This window comes from Bufo bufo, chromosome 4 (assembly GCF_905171765.1).
Source record: "Bufo bufo chromosome 4, aBufBuf1.1, whole genome shotgun sequence".
Lineage (NCBI taxonomy): Eukaryota > Metazoa > Chordata > Amphibia > Anura > Bufonidae > Bufo > Bufo bufo.
Window position 1 is genome coordinate 26,600,858 of NC_053392.1, and position 24,432 is coordinate 26,625,289.

The 24,432-nt window shown below is 45.0% G+C and overlaps 1 protein-coding gene across 3 annotated transcripts in view; it reads right to left on the reverse strand.

The window, feature by feature from the left end:
- Positions 1-24,432, reverse strand: part of LOC120997073 (putative methyltransferase DDB_G0268948) — a 76,910-nt gene that overhangs the window by 41,162 nt on the left and 11,316 nt on the right. The window contains exons 1-2 of one of the 3 annotated variants that reach the window (XM_040426982.1): positions 22,428-22,438; positions 15,783-15,785 (exon numbers count right to left, since the gene is read on the reverse strand). The exons of the other annotated variants lie outside the window; for them this stretch is intronic. The gene's annotated coding sequence lies outside the window, so the exon portion shown is untranslated. Of the gene's footprint in view, positions 1-15,782; positions 15,786-22,427; positions 22,439-24,432 lie in introns of those variants that run through there. 3 annotated transcript variants of the gene reach the window in all.

Here is a 24,432-nt window from a genome sequence, read left to right on the forward strand (position 1 = left end):
GGCTGGGGGGGCAGATCAGAGGCTGGGGGGGCAGATCAGAGGCTGGGGGGGCAGATCAGAGGCTGGGGGGGCACATCAGAGGCTGGGGGGGCACATCAGAGGCTGGGGGGGCACATCAGAGGCTGGGGGGGGGCACATCAGAGGCTGGCTGCCATGGTCAGCTCCCTGCTGTTGTGTGCACAGGGCAGCAGGGAGAGTGTAAAGTCATATTCACCCTAATAGAGCGCTATTAGGGTGAATATGACAAGGGTTCTAGCCCTTAAGGAGGCCAATAGTTATTAAATAAAAAGTAAAAAAAAAAAAAAAAAAGTTTAAACACCCCCCCCCCCCCAAATATAGAAAACAATATATTGTGATATATATCGAACATGCTTAAAATTATATTGCAATATAGATTTTAGGCCATATCGCCCACCCCTAAAGCAAACATTGAAAGAATACACGAGGGCTAGAGGCTAGAGCTTACTTCTGCTGTTTAAAACCACAATAAGGCATAACTATTGTTACATGTCTTCCATAAATGAATAGTGTATACAAGGATAATAAAGATTGTAATCTCTTTTTAAGAATATTCACTTTCTCCACCTATCAGATGCTTTTTTTTGTCTTGTACGTGGCCACTGCACTCTCTGTAACAGTTGTAATCGGATTAATGTGATCATCGTGTTCTAGTGCAGAAGGGCACACTGCAGAAGGCACATGTAGAAGTTCATGCCAAGTTTTCTTTGTTTTTTTAAGAACTGGCTATGACCAGCTTTTTGGCTCTCTTACAAAAAAGATATCACAGAACAATAAAAAAGAAATTGTACACCACTAAATACAGAAAAGTAGCTTTCCTCCCTACCACAGTGAAATTCCATACGAGTCCTCATGACTCCCTCAGGCAAGAACCAACCCATTTTTCCCCAGGCAGGGAGCCGTGTGAATAAATGAGTAATTACAGTACAATTACATTGAAGTCTCTATGAGATCACATCTGAATTCACCCTACCCTGATGAGACAGGAAAAACACATGCTGAGGGGTTAAAAGACCCCAATCTGGCCTCCACCTTCAGTGATTTACCAAGAACCTCCAAGGCAGAAGGTATTCAAATAATAATACTCAAACCCCAAAAAAGAGACATAGGGTGAGAAACTATGGGTTCTGTCATGGAGACTTCCAGGAAACCCAATTACCTACAATTTAGTGAGAGACTTAAACTAAAGGGCGTGTTAATGCCTAAAGTCAACAACCTGAAGTATCAAAACTCCAGTACTGCATACTTATCTTAGAACACAAGACTCTTTCTGCCAGGAGATAGTCATCGCCTAGAGAGTACTTTTAAAACCGGCAGAAAGACTTTCTTCAGAAAGAAAATTGACTAACTTTGGCTACAACTGTTTGTTAGTTTTTTTTTTAGAAAATTTTTCTATGATGTAGTGTAGATTGACATTTTCCACACTTGCTTTAAGCTTCCAGCCAGCCACATAAAAACTTCCATCCAGTAAGCTCAGGGGCTATAGGCCAAAACTCGAAGCAAGAGCATCAGAGGTGCGAAGCCCAAACGTGACGCAGACAGCGCAAGCCAGAAAACTCTGTTCATAACTAAAAACTAATCCCACTACCTCAAACACGATACCATATTAAACAAAAATTCCACTATGTCAAATGAACAACCCTATTGATATGTAGACATTGGGGGTAAAAAACAGTGAGGGACCAACAAAAAAGAGCGCTTTGGATCGCATGAACATACACCCGGGAAATTTAACAACATTTGAAAAAGTCAGTTCGCATCCTAATATGGAATGAAGCTGAATTCTTAATCACATGACCTACCCGAGAACCACGTGGGACTCCACACAGGTCCTTGCAGGTCACAGCGGAGATCAACACTACTTCGTGCAAGTGGACCTCCAGCAGCGAAGGCAGGAGCGGTAAAGTACTACACCAGATCAATAGAGCACCGTTTGGCAAACGACCTCACTCATCTGGGTTGGTAATATATGCCAACATGTACAATCGCAATAGATATTCCAAAGCCCAGTCCTATTGCGTGGATACTATTGTGACAAACATTTCGAATGCACCCCAATGGACCTGTCTTTTCATATAGGAGATACTCAAGCATTTGGTCATATATTTGAGGGTCCTATTCATTTAAGACTGTGGTGAACATTCACTTGCAACATGTATGCTTTTTCCTACCATACGTCATCATGCGTTTTTTAGGATTATGTTCATAATTGGTGGTTATGCTTTTAATCATGTCTATTGAGTATATTATAGTTAGATAAAAATTATCAAAAATATAATTTATCAATCAGTCTATTTATTTGCCAGATACTGAGTGACCCCCAACCCCCATTTGAAATTCTCCATGATACCATATTAAACAAAAATTCTACTATGTCAAATGAACAACCCTAATGATACGTAGACATTGGGGGTAAAAAAAAAAAAAAAAAGGGATAGAAAGTTCTGACAGGTTCTTAGAGCGGAATCATATGGCTGTGCTTTGTCCAGGAAACCTTGCCAGCTCATCTCCTGAACCGACCGCGGCACAGAGATTTATGATGCAGTCAGTTCCAATTTATGGTGAGTCTAATGTACAGTACCCACATGATGAGTGATTCCAGGGCCAATCACTGCCATATGAATCAGCCCTCAGCAAGTACTCAATCTACTTGAACACAGGAGACACATCCTTAAAGGCTATAGCAATTTTTTTTTTAATTATTGCAATGTACTTATTTTGAGCTAAAAATCTTTTTTTTTTTCAATTTCTCTTTATTAAAAATATAGAATCCTTTTTTGTGTACAGAGCTGAGATGCTCTAGCAGCAGCCTGTGGATTTTTTGTCTTTTGAGTCATCTGGGGAGCAGACGGACTCTTTATCTCTGCTCTCTCACATTATAAACAATCATTATAGCTCAGTTCTTATCTTACTGATAAGAATGTGGCTGAAAATAAGTGTTTATGACCTCTCAGTAGTTTAGAAATAAGGATTATTAGAAGACCGGCACAAAGTGAGAGTGAAAGTACCAGTCACAGAGAAAGGCTCAATATTTTTAATAAAGGCCAATTGAAAAAAAAATTTTTAGCCCAAAATGAGTAAAATGCAATCATAAACAAAAATTTCCTCCAAAAGGCGTACATAGCCTTTAATGACATCCAGCTGTATAGTCCCATATTCAGGTTTAATCTGACTTGCAGGGGTATAGGATAACCACTCCTAGATCAAAACATGAGCAGGAGAAGAATGATAACTATAGTAGAAGTAAGTGCTAATCTCAAGCAATACACAGGCCTGGATTAGATACTGAAGGAGCTTCAAAAGCTCCATTCCACAGAACTTACTACACCAAACACCTGCTGGTTGGGATCAAGGTCTTGAGACTGAGTGCCTAAACTCCTCCTGGAGCGCTGCAGCCATACAAGTGGGATAAGGATAGCATCCTAATAGTCCAGCAATCCTAAGCAGAGTTCCATGGAGAGGGTGTACAGCTGCTACATTTGCCGCCTTCATCTACTTTCCCCTTGAATCTCCATATGGATTAATTGTCATACTCTTTTGTATTCTGCTTGCTGCTGGGGAGTGCAGGTCGAGCCGTGATGATCATCAGAGGAACTAGGTGAGTTGGTTATTCTTATGGGTTCCTTCTCCTTGAATTACTACTCTTATTATCTTTAATCATTAGCCTCTTAATGAAGTCAATGCAGTTACTTAGCTTAGCTAGTCAGCATATAGAGGACCCCCACTGAGCTGTGAAGGCTACATGTCTAATGCTAGTGTACATTGAGGTTGTTAATCATTTAAGTGTACATCCTGAATGTATTCCTGGGAAGGTAAATACAGTTGGTCATTCAGCACATTCCACCAGGCAGATAAAATATTCCATCTGGTTAAAATTTACTTAGGTCATTTGGTTAACAGGCCAGTGGTCATGGATGATCTGGCCTTAACAAACTTGAATATTAAAGGGTTTCTGTCACCTGAAAAATTAGTATTAAGCTGGCTGACATTAGCGATGTGCTAATGTCAGCTGAACATAACTACACTGCTCAAAAAAATAAAGGGAACACAAAAATAACACATCCTAGATCTGAATTAATTAAATATTCTTCTGAAATACTTTGTTCTTTACATAGTTGAATGTGCTGACAACAAAAATCACACAAAAATAAAAAAAATGGAAATCAAATTTTTTAACCCATAGAGGTCTGGATTTGGAGTCACCCTCAAAATTAAAGTGGAAAAACACACTACAGGCTGATCCAACTTTGATGTAATGTCCTTAAAACAAGTCAAAATGAGGCTCAGTAGTGTGTGTGGCCTTCAAGTGCCTGTATGACCTCCCTCCAACGCCTGTGCATGCTCCTGATGAGGTGGCGGACGGTCTCCTGACGGATCTCCTCCCAGACCTGGACTAAAGCATCTGCCAACTCCTGGACAGTCTGTGGTGCAACGTGACGTTGGTGGATAGAGCGAGACATGATGTCCCAGATGTGCTCAATTGGATTCAGGTCTGGGGAACGGGCGGGCCAGTCCATAGCATCAATGCCTTCGTCTTGCAGGAACTGCTGGCACACTCCAGCCACATGAGGTCTAGCATTGTCTTGCATTAGGAGGAACCCAGGGCCAACCGCACCAGCATATGGTCTCACAAGGGGTCTGAGGATCTCATCTTGGTACCTAATGGCAGTCAGGCTACCTCTGGCGAGCACATGGAGGGCTGTGCGGCCCTCCAAAGAAATGCCACCCCACACCATTACTGACTCAATGCCAAACCGGTCATGCTGGAGGATGTTGCAGGCAGCAGAACGTTCTCCACGGCGTCTTAAGACTCTGTCACGTCTGTCACATGTGCTCAGTGTGAACCTGCTTTCATCTGTGAAGAGCACAGGGCGCCAGTGGCGAATTTGCCAATCTTGGTGTTCTCTGGCAAATGCCAAACGTCCTGCACGGTGTTGGGCTGTAAGCAAACCCCCACCTGTGGACGTCGGGCCCTCATATCACTCTCATGGAGTCTGTTTCTGACCGTTTGAGCAGACACATGCACATTTGTGGCCTGCTGGAGGTCATTTTGCAGGGCTCTGGCAGTGCTCCTCCTGTTCCTCCTTGCACAAAGGCGGAGGTAGCGGTCCTGCTGCTGGGTTGTTGGCCTCCTCCACATCTCCTGATGTACTGGCCTGTCTCCTGGTAGCGCCTTCATGCTCTGGACACTACGCTGACAGACACAGCAAACCTTCTTGCCACAGCTCACATTGATGTGCCATCCTGGATAAGCTGCACTACCTGAGCCACTTGTGTGGGTTGTAGACTCCGTCTCATGCTACCACTTGAATGCTGGCGGTGCTTTCACTCTAAAGTGACCAGGAAGCATAGGAACTGAGAAGTGGTCTGTGGTCACCACCTGCAGAACCACTCCTTTATTGGGGGTGTCTTGCTAATTGCCTATAATTTCCACCTGTTGTCTATCCCATTTGCACAACAGCATGTGAAATTGATTGTCACTCAGTGTTGCTTCCTAAGTGGACAGTTTGATTTCACAGAAGTGTGATTGACTTGGAGTTACATTGTGTTGTTTAAGTGTTCCCTTTATTTTTTTGAGCAGTGTATATTAGTGCCATCTCACTGCCTAAAGCCATTATTGAGACAAACAAACTTTTATAATATGCTAATTAGCCTCTATGAGCAGGGGGGCATTGCCCCTTCTCCTAGAGGCTCCGTTCTCCCACCTCTGGCCATGCCCTGCTACACTAGATTGACAGGGCCAGGCAGCGTTGGACTCATACCTCTGGCCCTGTCTGCAGTGTAAATATCGCAGCGTTCAGTATTCGGCGCAGGTGCAGTGAGTGAAGGGCGCTCGCCGGCTTCCAGCTTCCTCACTGCGCCGAATACTGAACACTGCGATATTTACACTGCAGACAGGGCCAGAGGTAGAAGTCCAACGCTGCCTGGCCCTGTCAATCTAGTGTAGCAGGGCATGGCCAGAGGTGGGAGAACGGAGCCTCCAGGAGAGCCCTTTCCCCCCTGCTCCTAGAGACTAATTAGCATATTATAAAAGTTCATTTTTCTCAATAAAGTCTTTAGGCAGTGAGATGGCACTAATATAGTTATGTTCAGCTGACATTAGCACATCGCTTATATCAGCCAGCTTAATACCCATTTTTCAGGTGACAGCAACCCTTTAAGCATGTCAACATTGTTTGATTAAAACTTTATGGCCCATGTAAAATAGTTACATGGGTAGACGTTTTACTAAAGTAAAAGAGCAGGAACTTCCTGAAGCCACATCAGAAGCCTCATCTGTGGAGTGGACGAGCGGACTGCTCAGAATTTCCTAAAATTCCTGGCTTGGCTGAAAATAGACTTCCCAGACGAGGTGTTGGCCGGGATGTTGTATACTGAAATTACATAATTGGTGATGTGTTTTGTTTTACTTGATTTACTAAGTACTACATTCTGGATGCAGTTAGGACTCCAGCTGAAGTGTTGGTATGATGTGTCCTGTTTTATGTAATCTTTATTCAACTCCTTCAATAAAGGAACCCTTTTTACTATTCTCATCTATTGCAGTGATGGCCAACATGCGGCTCTCCATCTGTTGTAAAACTACAATTCTCACCATGCCCTGCTGTAAGTGGATAGCTGTAGGCAGTCTGGGCATGCTGGTAGTTATAGTTTTGCAACAGCTGGAGAGCCGCAGGTTGGCCATGCCTGATCACGGCTAGATCGCCGCTAGCATGTCCGCAATATACCTGTCCTATAGGGCTGTGTGGTTTTAATTTCTTTAAAAAAGGATTTTATAGATATGCAAATGAGTCTTGAATGTGTCCAAGGGGCTGCACTAACCTTACTTGTGCCCAGCCGTGCCCGCCTGTGAAGGAGCCCAGCACCGCCTATGTCCTCCGAATCTCCTCCTTTCATCAACGATAGATAGCCGTAATCTCGCGATGCGCGAGATCGCGCATGCGCAGTTCTTTCCCTGAGGCTGATGCCAGCACAGGGAAGGAACACTATACCGGCACTGCGCATGCGCGATCTCGCGCATCGCGAGATTACGGCTATCGTTGATGAAAGGAGGAGATTCGGAAGATCGGGCACGGCTGGGCACAAGTAAGGTTAGTGCAGCCCCTTGGACACATTCAAGACTCATTTGCATATCTATAAAATCCTTTTTTAAAGAAATTAAAACCACACCGCCCTATAGGACAGATATATTGCGGACATGATAGCGGCGATCTAGCCGTTCATGTCCATATCTCTATAGGCCAAAACCATGGTCCTCACAGTACCCTGATCTGAACATCATTGAAAATCTGTGGATAGACCTCAAAAGAGCAGAGCATGCAAGGCAGCCCAGGAATCTCTCAGAACTGGAAGACTTCTGCAAGGGATAAAGGATGAAAATCCCTCAAAATAAGAATTGAAAGACTCGTGGCTCGCTACAAAAAGCGTTTACAAAAAAAAAAAAACATGTCGCCAGCGCCACCCATTGGAAGTGACTCCTATCAGTCAAGATGCAAATTTTCAACAAGCCTTGGGATTTGACAATGGCCTTGAATTTTCAACAAGCCTTGGGTTTTGCTAGTTCATCGGGTGATCTGTGGCACCTTTAGATGGCCAGATTATCGGGAACGAGTTCCTGATAATCAGTCTAAATATTGGGCCGTGTAAATCCACCTTTGCGTCCACCACTGAGTGTATGAAATTGGAAACATTGACTAGAGAGATTTTTTACATCAGGACATTTCCCGATTCTGATTAATCACACTTTAGAAACTGAAGGAAGCAAAAAAAAAGAAGCTGTGCCAAAGAGCATAACAATGCAATCTATCCTGCCCACGCACCGCACTCTATTTCCATCAGGTTCTTAACTGTTTAAATATCAATCAGCCATTCTAATGAGGGCGCTAATTACCCCATATCTTATCCACGCAGAGCGCATTAAGGGTGATGGTGTCAACTAAGTCATAGAACTGGGCGTCCTACCATATAGTGAAAATCAGATGAGCAGTGAAGGGTGAAGAAATCGATTGATCGACTGCATTTGTTACCAAGTTTCCTCTAGGACATGGTATCTTTTGAATAAATGGAACGAATAAAATCCAAAATAATAAATGAGGACCTTGTATATGGGGATCGGACAATCAGTGACTATTGTTAATCCCATCCCTGATCAGCAACACTTATCCTTTATCCTCAGAATAGTCCTAATCTGGTGGTTACCTGATCATTTTAGAGCATTGGATGGGGTCCAATTATTTTAATAGTTAAAGTAAATGTTATGTTTTCATAAGGGTATTGGTGGGTCTAAAGTTGGAATCTATGGCCTTTGGCTTTGTGTAAATGGTCATTGACCTCATGCTACTGCTATAAAAGGGATGACCGCAATGAAGGCTGGAATGGAGGTCTATCCTCTTCAGAAATTAGTGCTGCTTTTGCCTCGGATGCACTGAGAGCAGGAAATTGGTCTGGAGACCACATGGCCATCACCAAAAAAAAGAGGTTTTCACAGGGGAATGTCACATCGGTCTTGATCTCAGGATTATGGTGTGGAGTGGCATAATATACGGTAGCCTTATCCTTCTAGTCTTCATTTCAAGCACATTAAAAGCTCTGTGTTACATTAATTTGGTTGTGGAATCCCTGGTATGGCCATTTCTCCAAAGTGTTCCAGAAAAAAGGTCAAGAGAACTCTTGACATGCATCTATGTCCTTTTGATGCAACCCATCATCTTATTGGCCTTGGCAGCAGTTCGACACTGCTTGCTACAGATGAAATAGCTTTCCGGGATTGGTGGGGGTCCTACACCCGGGATCCCTGCTGATCAGCTGTTTTGAGAAGACATCGGTGCTCCTGTGAGTGCAGCTGTCTTCTCACAGCTCACCAAGCAAAATACCTTACATAGTATAGCCGCTGTACTTGGTATCGTACCGCTCCTAGGCCACATGAACATGTCATCACACAGCCTAAGAAAAGCAGAGAAAAGGCTGCAGCGCTCACAGGAGAACCAGTGCCTTCTCAAACAGCTGATTGCTGGGGGTCGGACCCCACAGATCAGATACTGATGATCTCTCCAGAGGAGAAGTTATCAGTATAAAAATCTTGGAATACCCTTTAAGTTTACTGCAAACTAGATTTCCTAAGTCCTTTTCCATTTCAGTGTTGCCCACTGTTTTAAAAAGTCCAGCAATTGTACCCTGTTAAATGATTAGATAACTAAATTTAATGAGAAAAATAAACAAACCTCTACATAGTCGATCGGGTGGGCCACAACAAAGTAAGACACACTGGGTGAGTGGTGGGGGGAGATGTCCCTACCACTGCTACCCTACTCTGGTCCTCTGCCCAGGGACGTCTCCTGGTGGTGGGGACTCCCTGTCCTCGTGCCTAGCCTCAACCTCCTGTCTAACCCTGATAAGGTGACAGGTGGAGAGAAACTAGTGTCAGAGTGGCCCCCCCATTGCCCACTGTTTTACCATTAGATATGTACGGGTGACTTGCATTATTCCTTCCCATGTGCATAACCTTACATTTGTCAGTGTTAAACCTCATCTGCCACTTATCTGCCCAAGCCTCCAATCTATCCAGATCCATCTGTAGCAGTACACTGTCCTCTGTAGTAGTGGTATATGTGTGTGTATATATATATATATATATATATATATATATATATATATAGTGGTGAAGTGCACAGTAGACGTGTGGAGGGGATGTACAGTATATCTCACTCAGTTTTCCAGTTTAGTTGGGTGAGGTAACATAAATCCAGAGATGTTGGACATGGTTTGTTTAGGTTATATGGGCTGGATTTCTGTGGACTGGGAGACAGGTTGGTAGTGGGAGATTCTCAGTCCACACCCCTAGTCCACTACAGGTTTTAACCGGGCCTGAGGTGAGACCAGCTGTGATTAATTACCGAGGGATAAAGCAACCCTCAGTGTATGTGTTTTTGGGGGGAGAGGAATTGAGACCAGAGAGAAGAAAGCCTGAGAGGCTGTTAGACCGAATGGGAGAATGAAGCCTGGAGAGAGGCATCACTTGGTCAGTCAGGTGGACTGTTGGACCGTGATCCACCAAGGTGTTATGTTGGTCACAGCCAGGAAGCTGCTGTACCATAAGGCTGTATGAAGTTGGATCTCTCCCATGGGGTGAACAGTGATCTGTGGTAACAAATCGCAGTTTTCCTAAAATGGCAGCTACATGTGTGAGGACTGAGGAAATGGGTCAAGGAACTCTGGGAAGGCGGATGGACATGCCTGCATGCAGCCAATCAGCAGCCAGCCAGCCCTGTGATGTCACAGCCCTAAAACGTCTGCCATCTTACAGTCAGACATTTTCCAGCCTTCAGAGTGCAGGGACAGCAAGTGGAAAAAACTATTTATAAGTGCAGGAAAAGGATGGGGAGGAATCATTTCACAGCATCTTCGTGCAGGGAGAGACGTCAGAAGGCGCTAGGGACATTGATGGGAAAGTGATTTACAAGTGCAGGGAACGATTATTTGAGGATCCAGCTCTGTCATTCCAGCTTTTTGTTATTGGGCTGCAAGTGTTATGTTGAAAAGCCTTTAGTGGCTTATATCTTAGTATCATATATCAGTACTATAAGAAAAATATATACGCATTTCACTTTTGCAGTTATTTTTGTTGAAAGCGTATAGGGGCGTATTTCAGTACAACAAGAAAAACATATTCTCAGTGCATTTCTGCAGTGAATTGTGGTGAATGAGTTTAGTGTACCATTTTAGTACAAAAAGAAACATATTCGTCGCTTTTAGGGTTGTTCTAATTTCCGTTTAAATTTGTGTAGTTCAACTACAAGTATGTTAGGCAGAGAAGTGCCAGGCCATGCACCGAGGAGTGGCAGAGGCCTGAATGTTTGTCGCAAGCAGATGTCGCAGCAGAGAAAGGGGTCGTGGCAGCATGAGTAGCAGCGAGAGGCCCGAGCTCCTGGTGTCATCTAGCAGTTGTGTCTTGACCAGCAACCCAGCAGTTCTTGATTGGTTAACTTGGTCATCCACTTCATCCCAAGTGACATCAGACACCCCCAGCCAACAGTCGGTGGGTTCGTCAGACACAACCCTTAGTTGGCATGGCCCGGCATCAGGAGAAAAGGGTGGCAGCTTGCCAGTGAGACAACGGCTGAGTCAGCTGCGTGGTAGCATGACTGCGAGTCAGCAGGGTGGCAGCAGTTGCAGGTCGGGAGCCAAACATGCCCTGGGTAGACCACCTGCATCGCAGCAGCCTACCTGCCCGGGAAGTAGTGGTGCAGGGTTTCACGGAGGCAGCGGCGGTAGCAGTCAGTCAGTGCGGACTGATTGGGGGTGAGAAAATCACGTACTCGGCGGTGTGGCAGTTTTTTATTAAGCTGCCAGAGGAGGTTAACGTGGCCACATGTAGAATATGTGGGCAGAATATGAAGCGAGACCAGGGTGCAAATGTTGGCACTATGGCCCTGCATCAACATATGCAGTATTGCCATGCAGTGGCCTGGGAGAACCAAAGTGGTGGTTCAGCCTGCTGCAGCTACCGCTGCTTCACCCAGTGGCACGCACCCCGTTTCACCCAGTCAAGCCTCCACCGCCTCAGCCAAAGGGAGTTGTCTGTCATTCCCATCTTCTGTTGGTCCAGATGCTCCTGCCCCCTCCTCCTCAGTCATTCCGGTTGCAGTCGATCATCGAAGCGATTGCCAAGAGACAGCAGCATGCGTGCACTCATCCAACGGCGCACAAGCCGAATGTGCTCCTGGCCAAGTTGCTGGTGCTGCAGTCCCTCCCTTTCCAAGTGGTGGACTCTGCAGCTTTCAGAGAACTGATGGATTGTGCCGAGCCGAGGTGGAGAGTCCCAAGCAGTCATTTCTTTGTGGAAAAGGCAGTACCAGCCCTGCACAAATATGTAGAACAGAAGGTGGGCCACTCCTTGAGCCTATCAGTGTCTGCCAAAGTGCACGGCAGCGCCGACGTATGGAACTGTAACTACGGTCAGGGACAGTACATGTCCTTTACGACCCACTGGGTAAATGTGGTTCCTGCACAGCCACACCAGCAACTTAGCCAGGTCACACCGCTTCCGCCTCCACATTGTCACGCAGTTGGTACTGCGACAATGTCCGCCTCTGCCTCCTCAACCTCCACCATGTCCTCAGCCTCCACTACAGGGACAAGTCACAGTGCCCCTCCAGCATACCATATGTGCAAGAAATCGAATCCTGGCTTTCTCCACGACAACTGAAAATCGGAACCATGCTGCTCAACAACGGGAAGAACATGATGTTGGCGCTGCTTCAAGAAGGACTTAGCCATGCGCCGTGCATGGCACATGTGTTCAATCTGAACACATGTGTTCAATCTGAAGAATTGTCACCATTCGGCAGAGGAATGACTTCTGGCTCTCCACCTTGTTGGACCCTCGCTACCGGTCCAGAATAGGGGCTTTTTTTTTTTTTTTTTTTACACCCACCGAGAGGGAAGACAAACTGAATTACTACAGAGAGACATCCTATCTAGTCAGTTGGCCGCTGCCTATCTGTGCCATCGTCCATCCTCTCGCAGGTCTGATTGCGGGGGCCCTCTGCGCTCACGTTCCACTGTCATGGCTGCTGGGGAGGGGTGGGGTGGGGTGGAAGGAGCAGTACCAGCTCCATCAGCAGCAGCCTGAGTCTACAGTCGTTGAGGAGTAGCTTTCTTCACCAGCATAGTGAAGAAACTACACACCAGCAGCAGAAGCAGGAAGACCTGGAGCAGGACCTGAACCAGCAGGTGGTGGCATACTGTACTTTGACAGCACCCTGCAAGCCACATTGACGATCCACTGGACTACTGTGCAGCCAAACTGGATTTGTGGCTGCAACTAGCAGAGTTTGCCATGGAAAAGCTGTCCTGCCCGGTCAGTAGTGTGGCATTAGAGTGGGTGTTTAGTGCGGCGGGAGGCCATAGTTACCCCAAGGAGAACTAATTGTCTTTGGTTATTGCCAAGAACCTGTTTCCTTTATGAGATATACAAGTTTCAGTTTCCCAGTCTATATCTGGGTAGTTGAAGTCCCCCATAATAACCACCTCATTATGATTTGCCGCCTCGTCTATCTCGTTTAGTAGTAGATTTTCTGTGGATTCTGGTTTATTAGGTAGTTTATAAAAAACTATTAGTATTTGATTTTTGTTTTTTCCACCATCTATCTCTACCCACAGTGACTCCACATGTTCATGTCCGTCACTTATATCTTCCCAGAGTGTGCGTTTCCTCTGGATTCAAACCAGTCTGCATCCAAGTGGGTTTAGAGGGTGCTCCATCTGTCACCCCATCTCTCTAAAAACACCCCAAATGCGATTGTGGGGTGCCAATAGCTACCATGAAAGCCAGAGGCCTAACAATGGTCTCTGAGGCTGCAATCTACAGAAGCCTAAGGCCGTTGTAAGGCAATGCGTGAGGTGAAGGCATTGCACCCGCACTGAATCCGGACCCATTCATTTATAACCTGGTTATAAGGGAAAATAATAGTATTCTTAATACAGAATGCTTAGTACAATAGGGCTGGAGGGGTTAAAAAAAAAATTTAAAAAAAAAATTCTCTCACCTCATCCACTTGTTCGCGCAGCCCGGCTTCACTTCTTTCTTCTTCTTTTATGTGCAGGAGGAAAAGGACCTGTGGTGACGTCACTGCGCTCATCACATGATCTATCACCATGGTCCTTTACCCAGGTCCTGAAGGAAGAAGGTAGAAGAGAAGCCGGGATGCGCGAACAAGTGGATTAAGGGGAGTTCAATTATTTTTTTAAAAAATTTAACCCCTCCAGCCCTAATTTACTTAGCATTCTGTATTCAGAATGCTATTATTTTCCTTTATAAACCATGTTATAAGGGAAAGTAATACAATGTACACAACATCTAACCCAAACTTCTGTGAAGAAGTTCGGCCTTGGGTACCAAACATGCCGATTTTTTTCTCACGCGCGTGAAAAACGCATTAAAATGTTTTGCACTCGCGCGGAAAAATCGTGCATTTTCCCGTGACGCACCCGCATCTTATCCGCCCCAAAACCATGACGCCTGTGTGAAAGAGGCCTAGGACTTCCAGCTGCCATAGCCAATGGCAGGGTCTAATAGGTTGTCAGTATTAAATGACACACAAAAAAAAAACCACACACTTAGACAGTAAAAGTGATAAGAACTGTTGCAACCAGAATGCTCAGAACTATAAGACTACTGTGTGATTTACTCCACATGTTGAATATGACCAAAAACGTTTCTTGATCATCCTTCTCCCCCCTTAAAATTGAATAAAAAGCAATCAGGAAATTTTATGCACCGAGAAATTATACCAATAAAAACTTTATGGATCTTGGGATATTTCAACACAAAAAACTATTTTTGTAAAAGTGTTGTTCCATGTTGTGACCGCACCATAACCGCACCTACCCACAGAACATCATTTACAAAATAATAATAAAACAATACCAGAATTGCTGTTTTTCGTTTATTATCCTCCACAATTTGATCAGAAAGTCTATGTATCCCCCCCCCCCCCCAAAAAAAAAAAAAGTTCCATGAATAAACACAATTCAACTCCAAACAACAACTAAATAAACCCCACACAGCTATAGGAATGGAAAAATACAAGGAGTTATGGCTCTTTAAATAGGACAATGAAAAAATAATTACTTAAACCTCAACTTTATTGATAAATCTTAAAATCTTGGTGCTGTTTAAGAGTCCAGAAAGGCTGTAGCTATATAATAGACATATAGAAGTGTGCACTACTACTGCTGGTCCCTGGAACGTGCTGATTGACAATACAAATTGCTTTATTCACTGCCCCCCCCCCCCAGATGATATATTTTGGTTAAGAATAAACCAATCACTGTAAATAAAAATTATGAAGATTGGGAAGGTCTACAGATAAACTTCACTGAGAAACATTACCCCTAAAACTTAGCATTTATTAATGATTATATCCCCACAAAAAGGGAGAATGAAAAATTATATATATATATATATACATACACACACACACACACACTGCTCAAAAAAATAAAGGGAACACAAAAATAACACATCCTAGATCTGAATTAATTAAATATTCTTCTGAAATATAGAAACACTTTATCCAGCTCACCTCCATAATAAAGATGTAGTCCCGGCTCCAGAGGCCCTGGGGGAGTGTTCCCGTAACAGGCTGCAGGTAAGTAAAAGAAGACGGTCCTGGAGACATATGAGGTTCCTCTTTCAGCTTTACTTTAATGGTTAATCAAATAAACAGACATCACCACCTTCCACATGACATAGCGTTGACGCGTTTCGGGTAACCACCCTTAGTCGTAACGACTAAGGGTGGTTACCCGAAACGCGTCAACGCTATGTCATGTGGAAGGTGGTGATGTCTGTTATTTGATTAACCATTAAAGTAAAGCTGAAAGAGGAACCTCATATGTCTCCAGGACCGTCTTCTTTTACTTACCTGCATTCTTCTGAAATACTTTGTTCTTTACATAGTTGAATGTGCTGACAACAAAATCACACAAAAATAAAAAAACGGAAATCAAATTTTTTAATCCATGGAGGTCTGGATTTGGAGTCACACTCAAAATTAAAGTGGAAAAACACACTACAGGCTGATCCAACTTTGATGTAATGTCCTTAAAACAAGTCAAAATGAGGCTCAGTAGTGTGTGTGGCCTCCACGTGCCTGTATGACCTCCCTACAACGCCTGTGCATGCTCCTGATGAGGTGGCGGACGGTCTACTGAGGGATCTCCTCCCAGACCTGGACTAAAGCATCTGCCAACTCCTGGACAGTCTGTGGTGCAACGTGACGTTGGTGGATAGAGCGAGACATGATGTCCCAGATGTGCTCAATTGGATTCAGGTCTGGGGAACGGGCGGGCCAGTCCATAGCATCAATGCCTTCGTCTTGCAGGAACTGCTGACACACTCCAGCCACATGAGGTCTAGCATTGTCTTGCATTAGGAGGAACCCAGGGCCAACCGCACCAGCATATGGTCTCACAAGGGGTCTGAGGATCTCATCTCGGTACCTAATGGCAGTCAGGCTACCTCTGGCGAGCACATGGAGGGCTGTGCGGCCCTCCAAAGAAATGCCACCCCACACCATTACTGACCCAATGCCAAACCGGTCATGCTGGAGGGTGTTGCAGGCAGCAGAACGTTCTCCACGGCGTCTCAAGACTCTGTCACGTCTGTCACATGTGCTCAGTGTGAACCTGCTTTCATCTGTGAAGAGCACAGGGCGCCAGTGGCAAATTTGCCAATCTTGGTGTTTTCTGGCAAATGCCAAACGTCCTGCACGGTGTTGGGCTGTAAGCACACCCGCCACCTGTGGACGTCGGGCCCTCATATCACCCTCATGGAGTCTGTTTCTGACCGTTTGAGCAGACACATGCACATTTGTGGCCTGCTGGAGGTCATTTTGCAGGGCTCTGGCAGTGCTCCTCCTGTTCCTCCTTGCACAAAGGCGGAGGTAGCGGTCCTGCTGCTGGGTTGTTGCCCTCCTATGGCCTCCTCCACGTCTCCTGATGTACTGGCCTGTCTCCTGGTAGCGCCTCCATGCTCTTGACACTACGCTGACAGACACAGCAAACCTTCTTGCCACAGCTCGCATTAATGTGCCATCCTGGATAAGCTGCACTACCTGAGCCACTTGTGTGGGTTGTAGACTCCGTCTCATGCTACCACTAGAGTGAAAGCACCGCCGGCATTCAAAAGTGACCAAAACATCAGCCAGGAAGCATAGGAACTGAGAAGTGGTCTGTGGTCACCACCTGCAGAACCACTCCTTTATTGGGGGGTGTCTTGCTAATTGCCTATAATTTCCACCTGTTGTCTATCCCATTTGCACAACAGCATGTGAAATTGATTGTCACTCAGTGTTGCTTCCTAAGTGGACAGTTTGATTTCACAGAAGTGTGATTGACTTGGAGTTACATTGTGTTGTTTAAGTGTTCCCTTTATTTTTTTGAGCAGTGTGAGAGATAGAGATAGATAGATAGATAGATAGAGATATCTATCTATCTATCTATCTATCTATCTCTATCTCTGGAAAAGGACAGCAACTCCAATAGTACAAAAATGATTATTTATTGGGCCACAGTGGCACAGAGGAGACGTTTCGGCTCAAAATCCAGAGCCTTTCTCAAGCATCAAAACACAAAAGGAAGTGCACATTATAAATAGGTGTACATAATTAAAACATAGCAATAATCAATATTCACAATTAGTGTACAAATCAATAGATGAATCAGTGCATAGTGACGACGTACAAAAACAAATCCAGCGATACATGATTATGTATACGATTTACAATAAATGTAAACTAACATAATCCAAAATATAGATATGTGGCACCAATATATATCAGCTGCTTCAAATCTCTTTAGTCACATTAAATAAAAACAAGGAGGAGCAAGAGGGAAGGATGGTGACATACCACAGAGTCAGCGTGTGTCCACATCTCCACAATGGCCACAGTTGGCTCTAGCTCGATGGAGTGCGCAGGCGTCGAGATCCGTCCCGGCAAAATCGCGTCATGTTACGCCTAAATTCGGCGTCCCACGTCACAACCTGCGCCGCGAGATACACAATGTCCATTGCTCTTCAGTACGCATGCTCACAGCACTATGACCGCAGACACGCCATGTTTAGTACTGGACGGGTTGCCCATAGTTAGTTAGTTAATACATATTATATGTGGCTAACTGGAGGCAAAACGAGGGAACCACGAAATTCGAATTTTGTGATCTACGTTTTGAGTTGCCCCTGTAAACTACTGTATGTAGGTGAGACGTTCACTGATTTAAAAACTAGACTAAACAATCACCGCTCCACTATTAGAAAAAAACGCCGGCATTTACCCATCCCTAAACATTTTGTGGAGATGAATCATACAGAACATCAATTAAAATGCTGGATTATAGACCACATTCCTTTGCCCAGACGAGGAGGTAACAGGAATTTATTATTGAAAAGGAAAGAGCCATTTTGGATACACTTGTTGAATACTCTGAGACCGAATGGTCTCAATGTGGATTTTAATTTAGGGGTTTGTATATAAAGGGGTGGTTTGCCCTTTGATGTTATGCACCATCTGCTATTTGGCTGTCACTTGATTGTAGGTATTAATCAAACACAAATGTCCTTATAAGATCTTACCTACATTTTTATTTCTTTCTCCAAAAAAATGTTCTCATCTTATACTGTATTTCAGATGATTAGGCAATATAAGAAAAGGAGCAATGGAATGACGATGCTGTCCTGCCACATTGAGATGCACCGTGTCCCACATCTGACTCTGTCCATAATTTGGTTGCACCTGGATTGGATTGCGCTTTGGGGTCGGGCTGTGTTCCGACATATCCCACATACCTTTTTCTTTTAATAATATATATCAATAAGGAGAACCCTGTTTGTGGCATCTTTAGGAGGCATTATTGGGGCGGCGTTTGGTGCACGATCGACACGGGGGTGCCGATCTGGCTCATATTGCACGCCCATTGTAGGATTACCATGACCCCTTGACAGGGATTTGTGGTTCCCTCGTTTTGCCTCCAGTTAGCCACATATAATATGTATTAACTAACTAACTATGGGCAACCCGTCCAGTACTAAACATGGCGTGTCTGCGGTCATAGTGCTGTGAGCATGCGTACTGAAGAGCAATGGACATTGTGTATCTCGCGGCGCAGGTTGTGACGTGGGACGCCGAATTTAGGCGTAACATGACGCGATTTTGCCGGGACGGATCTCGACGCCTGCGCACTCCATCGAGCTAGAGCCAACTGTGGCCATTGTGGAGATGTGGACACACGCTGACTCTGTGGTATGTCACCATCCTTCCCTCTTGCTCCTCCTTGTTTTTATTTAATGTGACTAAAGAGATTTGAAGCAGCTGATATATATTGGTGCCACATATCTATATTTTGGATTATGTTAGTTTACATTAATTTATTGTAAATCGTATACATAATCATGTATCGCTGGTTTTGTTTTTGTACGTCGTCACTATGCACTGATTCATCTATTGATTTGTACACTAATTGTGAATATTGATTATTGCTATGTTTTAATTATGTACACCTATTTATAATGTGCACTTCCTTTTGTGTTTTGATGCTTGAGAAAGGCTCTGCATTTTGAGCCGAAACGTCTCCTCACTGTGGCCCAATAAATAATCATTTTTGTACTATTGGAGTTGCTGTCCTTTTCCGGCTGTATACAAGGGTAAGCAGTGAATTCCCTGGACATAGCACCCGTCCCATATGGTGTGAATTGGTGCTGCCAAACGTTTCTTTAATATATATATACACTGCTCAAAAAAATAAAGGGAACACTTAAACAACACAATGTAACTCCAAGTCAATCACACTTCTGTGAAATCAAACTGTCCACTTAGGAAGCAACACTGAGTGACAATCAATTTCACATGCTGTTGTGCAAATGGGATAGACAACAGGTGGAAATTATAGGCAATTAGCAGGACACCCCCAATAAAGGAGTGGTTCTGCAGGTGGTGACCACAGACCACTTCTCAGTTCCTATGCTTCCTGGCTGATGTTTTGGTCACTTTTGAATGCTGGCGGTGCTTTCACTCTAGTGGTAGCATGAGACGGAGTCTACAACCCACACAAGTGGCTCAGGTAGTGCAGCTTATCCAGGATGGCACATCAATGCGAGCTGTGGCAAGAAGGTTTGCTGTGTCTGTCAGTGTAGTGTCCAGAGCATGGAGGCGCTACCAGGAGACAGGCCAGTACATCAGGAGACGTGGAGGAGGCCATAGGAGGGCAACAACCCAGCAGCAGGACCGCTACCTCCGCCTTTGTGCAAGGAGGAACAGGAGGAGCAATGCCAGAGCCCTGCAAAATTACCTCCAGCAGGCCACAAATGTGCATGTGTCTGCTCAAACGGTCAGAAACAGACTCCATGAGGGTGATATGAGGGCCCGACATCCACAGGTGGGGGTTGTGCTTACAGCCCAACACCGTGCAGGACGTTTGGCATTTGCCAGAGAACACCAAGATTGGCAAATTCGCCACTGGCGCCCTGTGCTCTTCACAGATGAAAGCAGGTTCACACTGAGCACATGTGACAGACGTGACAGAGTCTTGAGACGCCGTGGAGAACGTTCTGCTGCCTGCAACATCCTCCAGCATGACCGGTTTGGCATTGGGTCAGTAATGGTGTGGGGTGGCATTTCTTTGGAGGGCCGCACAGCCCTCCATGTGCTCGCCAGAGGTAGCCTGACTGCCATTAGGTACCGAGATGAGATCCTAAGACCCCTTGTGAGACCATATGCTGGTGCTGTTGGCCCTGGGTTCCTCCTAATGCAAGACAATGCTAGACCTCATGTGGCTGGAGTGTGTCAGCAGTTCCTGAAAGACAAAGGCATTGATGCTATGGACTGGCCCGCCCGTTCCGCAGACCTGAATCCAATTGAGCACATCTGGGACATCATGTCTCGCTCTATCCACCAACATCACGTTGCACCACAGACTGTCCAGGAGTTGGCAGATGCTTTAGTCCAGGTCTGGGAGGAGATCCCTCAGGAGACCGTCCGCCACCTCATCAGGAGCATGCACAGGCGTTGTAGGGAGGTCATACAGGCACGTGGAGGCCACACACATTACTGAGCCTCATTTTGACTTGTTTTAAGGACATTACATCAAAGTTGGTTCAGCCTGTAGTGTGTTTTTCCACTTTAATTTTGAGGGTGACTCCAAATCCAGACCTCCATGGGTTGAAAAATTTGATTTCCATTTTTTTATTTTTGTGTGATTTTGTTGTCAGCACATTCAACTATGTAAAGAACAAAGTATTTCAGAAGAATATTTAATTAATTCAGATCTAGGATGTGTTATTTTTGTGTTCCCTTTATTTTTTTGAGCAGTGTATATATATATATATATATAAGAATTGGGCAGCACGGCAGTTTCTTGTGTATAGATGGAGTGCCAGTGGCTGAACCTGCTCCAAACGAATAAACTGAAGAAATTCCACGACACATCCAAGTAGTAAAATTGAATAGAACGGCTTTATTCACCAGACGGGCAACGTTTCGATCCTCTTCCTGGGATAGTCATTGCTTGAGAAAGATCCCAGGAAGCGGATCGAAACGTTGCCCGTCTGGTGAATAAAGCCGTTCTATTCAATTTTACTTCTTGGATGTGCCGTGGAATTCCTTCAATGGGACATGTATGTGAACTCGGTAGTATTTGAACATCACCGCACACGTGGTTACTCACGATATGATCTTCTTATGGTGAAGAAGATGCATTCATCAGGCACCAGATGAGGATCACGTGGATACTTTCTGCACGGACTTGAATGCTTTTTACGGAGGCTGATGGCCCAGAGTCTTCCAGGTGCTAAGAAGTGGGGTCATCAATATACAAATACACCGCTTTTCGGCATCAGGGAATCCTTCACCAGGCAACTATACTCTCCCTGCCTAAAAGCGGCGTAATAGCCCCCGAAAGGGGCGGCCCCACTTATCGTGGCTGTACCCTTCTATAAGCAGTCCCTACCTCCCAGTAATTCCCAGTTGTGGATGATGCCAGTAAAACTATAAAATGTCCCATATGGTATGTGGTCTCCAACTTTCAGTAGGTCCCAACGCGTTTCCCCTGTTTCATAATCCGGTTCCTCAGGGGACCAGTAGCAAAAAGGCACAATGGCATAAATGAAAGGTCAACGGATACTGACCTGCGACTGCGCCGCAGGTTTAAACACCCCGTCTCTGATATTTGTTAGCGTCTATCATAATTAAGTGCGCAAGCGCCGCTTCAATGAGTGCACGCCCCGCCCCTGGAAAACGTCCATTGAATGTAATAGAAGGAGGCTGAGCTACGTCAAAGCATGGCACTCGCTCAGCCGCGCATGCGCCCGCTTTATTATGTGGGCATAGATATTGATGCCAAACGACATCAAACCACAGGAGCGCGAATGCGCCGACCCCAATGGTATTGCTCTATGTAAGAGCGAAGTGGCGCGTGCACACCCACTCCAGATATCAAGGATTTAGGTGTAAATACCTATAGAGATAAACACATCTATCTCCATACATACTGGGGGCTATTTAACATTAAAAAGGAGAGGGCAATTCAAAAAGTCTTGAGCAGGGCAATATAAGTGGGGGCATGAGAAATTAACCCTATAAAAATATTGGCTGTGGGTACAAATAACTAAAGAATGGGTTATTAGGGAGTCCAAGAAAAGCTCAATGGGGACAGAAAGGACGCAGAAGGCACACATTGCGGACAGCTCCCCAAAAAAAAGAATATACAAAAAAAAAAAAAAAAAGAGAATAGGCATTTCTATAGGGGTGCCGGCTCTGTGTATTGTGGATGCGCAATACACTACGGACATGTGAATGGACCCTAAGAAAGCCATCATATCGTGACTAACCACGTTTGTGGCGATATTCAAATACTACTGAGTTCATATATATATGTTCCATTTTATATGCTGTATATATTTTGTTTTTAATTCTTATTTTTTTTGTGGGGATATCATTTTTTTTTAAAATATCACATCAGAGTCACAAAAACTGCGGCTCAGATGCGGACCAAAACAACGGCCGTCTGCATGAGGCCATATACTGGGAAAAGCATCTAGCGTATTCATTAAATGCATCATCAGGCCCTCATCCTCCTGCCCTTTTGTCCCCCATCAGACCATTATGTGTCGGCATACCGTTTAGTTTTTCCATTTGTAAATGAGAAATCTACTTTAGCTTCTTTGATATACAGAGGACCAAAGCTAAATATCTGTATTTCATGCAGTAAACAGAGGTGTCCGCACTTAACATGGTCAGATGTGTGTAACACGTAATTCCAACTGAATATCTCAACTGTTACAAAATGTGCCTGCAATGCAACGCTTCAGACAGCAGGTGGTGCCTGTTACCAGAGGTCATAAGGTCAAGACACAGAGGATTTCAGGAGAGGAGCGCGCTGATCTTGTGGAGGTCACAGGATGAGAATTACATAGTGGGAGTAGGGTCCCAGCAGCACAGAGGATTTCAGAAGAGGAGTGTGCTGATCTTGTGGAGGTCACAGGATGAGAATTACATAGTAGGAGTAGGGTCCCAGCAGCACAGAGGATTTCAGAAGAGGAGTGTGCTGATCTTGTGGAGGTCACAGGATGAGAATTACATAGTGGGAGTAGGGTCCCAGCAGCACAGAGGATTTCAGAAGAGGAGTGTGCTGATCTTGTGGAGGTCACAGGATGAGAATTACATAGTAGGAGTAGGGTCCCAGCAGCACAGAGGATTTCAGAAGAGGAGTGTGCTGATCTTGTGGAGGTCACAGGATGAGAATTACATAGTGGGAGTAGGGTCCCAGCAGCACAGAGGATTTCAGAAGAGGAGTGTGCTGATCTTGTGGAGGTCACAGGATGAGAATTACATAGTGGGAGTAGGGTCCCAGCAGCACAGAGGATTTCAGAAGGAGTGCGCTGATCTTGTGGAGGTCGCAGGATGAGAATTACATAGTGGGAGTAGGGTCCCAGCAGCACAGAGGATTTCAGAAGAGGAGTGTGCTGATCTTGTGGAGGTCACAGGATGAGAATTACATAGTGGGAGTAGGGTCCCAGCAGCACAGAGGATTTCAGAAGAGGAGTGTGCTGATCTTGGAGGTCACAGGATGAGAATTACATAGTGGGAGTAGGGTCCCAGCAGCACAGAGGATTTCAGGGGAGGAGTTTGCTGATCTTGTGGGGGAATGGGGGGGGGGGGGGTGTCACAGGCTGAGAGTTACATAGGGGAAGGAGCAGGGTCCCAGCAGTGCAGCATATGGCCTTTTGCACACGACCATATAAATAATTTTTTTTTGTATTTTGCGGTCCGCAAAATATACAGATGACGTCCGTGTGCATTCCGTTTTTTTGCTGAGCAGCTGGCCCCTGACAGAACAGTCCTATCCTTGTCTGTTATGTGGACAATAATAGGACATGTTCTATCTTTGAACGGAAATAGAAGGCATACGGAGAACCTTCCGGGGTTTTTTTGCACATCCATTGAAATGAACGCAAAAAACTGAAAACAAAACGATTGTGTGCAAGAGGTCTATTTCAGGAGAAAAGTGCGCTCATGTATTGTGTGCGATACTGTCTTCTGAGTATCCAATCCGGTCATGTGTGATACTGTCTGCGGTGTATCTAATCCTGTAATCACAGCCCTCCCTCTGGTCTGCATGGGATCACTTGTCCTCCTCCACTTGCTGTGTCTAATGCCATCTTATGTGATACTGTGTATCTAATCTTTTCTTCTGTTCTCCTGTCCTACAGTCGTCCTCTCCTCAGCCTGAAATGTCTGATAACAGGGGGCAATGGATTGTGTTCTCCTGTCCTACAGTCGTCCTCTCCTCAGCCTGAAATGGCTGATAACAGGGGCAATGGATTGTGTTCTCCTGTCCTACAGTCGTCCTCTCCTCAGC